The following is a 1,781-nucleotide window of genomic DNA, read 5'->3' as shown; positions in this document are numbered from 1 at the left end:
GGCTCTGAGCCAGCAGCTGCAAAGCCCAGGGCCTTTTTAGCTGGACTCCCTTCTCTCCCATGTGGCAGGGCAAGCGTGGTGGTGAGCAGGGCCCCGCTGCAGGTCAGTAACTAACAGCTCGTCGGATGCCGGTGCAGCCTGGGAAAGAGCCAGGGCCTTCCCACTTGTCCAGATTGATGAACAATTTATGCTCATCGAGTAGAAATTAATTTTGACCTCATTCATTTTATTGTAATTATGGCTGTGACCATGGGCTTTTTGTTGGAACATTTATATTGGTAGATATTTTTATATTGCACAAAGCTGCATTAAATGAACAGGCATAATTCACTAACATAAAACTGTTAATGAATTAGTAACTCTATGTCTCTAAAAGCCTGATTTCTGAATTAGCTATAATTGCCAGGCCAGCCAAGGCAGGTGCCATGAAATAGGTGGGGGGCTGCCTTAGTCCCAGGATTGCCCCAAAGAGGGAGGCCCAGGCCATGATGGGTCCTGGAGCCCTCTGCTGGGAGATTCATCTTGGAGCCCCAAAATTATTGCCTCAAAGAGGGAGGCCGAGGCCGCCTGCCATAGCCATAGCCTGTAGGATGCGCTGGACTGCCACTCCTCCTGCTATGTTGGCTGGGCAAATCCTAGACCTTTTGTGACTGCGGGCTCTCTGCCAAAGCTGGAGCCCCTGACTGGACTCCCCAGCTAGGCCCTTACTGCAGAGGAGGTGAAATACGCTGACTTCCACAACATTGGGGCCAAGATCACCCTCTGGCACTTCCTGGAGGTGAAACTGGGCAAGAGGCCTCAACCTGTAAAAAGTGAGCTAGATGAGGAAGAGGAGAGGAGGAAAAGTCACTGAGAAAAGAACAAAGTGAAAGTGGTGGCAGCCCGATGCTGGAACAAGAAGAACGAGCAGACAGAGTTTCTACAGCGGGAATCTGAGCAGCTGGAACGCATGAATGCAGAGCTGAAAGCCCAGATTGAGGAGCTGAAGCAGAAGTGGCAGCAGCTCATCCTGATGCTCAACTGGCATTGCCCCACTTGCATTGTCAGGACCGACAGCATTAAGACCTCCAACTCAGAAGGCAACCCACTGCTGGAGCAGCTGGAGAAGAAGTGACCATGGGCTGGGAGGAGGAAGAGGAGGAAGCGGACAAGGAGGAGATGGGGAGAGGGAGGAGCAGGTTGTTCCCAGAGACTCTTCCTTGCTGCATGAAGAACTCTTCAATGAGGCTCAGCACAGCCAGCATCGGTTGGCCTGTTCTGTGAAATTCATATCAGCCATACCAGGGGAAGAAACACAGGATGATGAAACCCAGGACCAAGGGCTGAGACCAAAGTAATCCTGAGGGTGGCCTGTTCTGCCTGGGGCCAGGCTTGCAGGATGCAAGACAGAGGCTCTGGGCCAGAGAGATGCCCAACCAGGTGGACAACCCTTGAGGGGTTCCAGGCTGGGCTAAGGGACACCTCCCTGCCCCCGTGCACAGATTTTGTGCACCGGGCCTCTAGTTTTATATAATATGTCTGTATATTCTATGATAGAATATATCTCTATATCTACATAGATGATCTATATTATATATATATATATATATATATATATATATATATATATATATATATTATCTATCTATCTACCTCTAATACTAACAGGCAATTCAGTGTGGTAATAGGCGATTCAGCGTGGTAAGGGTTATGATGAGAGTACACAGGGCTATGGAATATTAGAAAGGAAGGACTTTCTGAGAACATGACTTTGAGGCTGAATTCAAAGGGAGATGTAAATA

General features: G+C 48.8%; 1 pseudogene; it reads left to right on the top strand.

Moving 5' to 3' along the window:
- Positions 1–590: 590 nt before the first annotated feature.
- On the top strand, positions 591–1,142 carry LOC118729724 (annotated as a pseudogene).
- Positions 1,143–1,781: the final 639 nt, after the last annotated feature.

This window comes from Pipistrellus kuhlii, unplaced genomic scaffold (genome assembly GCF_014108245.1).
Source record: "Pipistrellus kuhlii isolate mPipKuh1 unplaced genomic scaffold, mPipKuh1.p scaffold_m20_p_3, whole genome shotgun sequence".
Lineage (NCBI taxonomy): Eukaryota > Metazoa > Chordata > Mammalia > Chiroptera > Vespertilionidae > Pipistrellus > Pipistrellus kuhlii.
The sequence above is the reverse complement of the archived record's forward strand: the minus strand, read 5'-3'. Positions and strand labels throughout refer to the sequence as shown.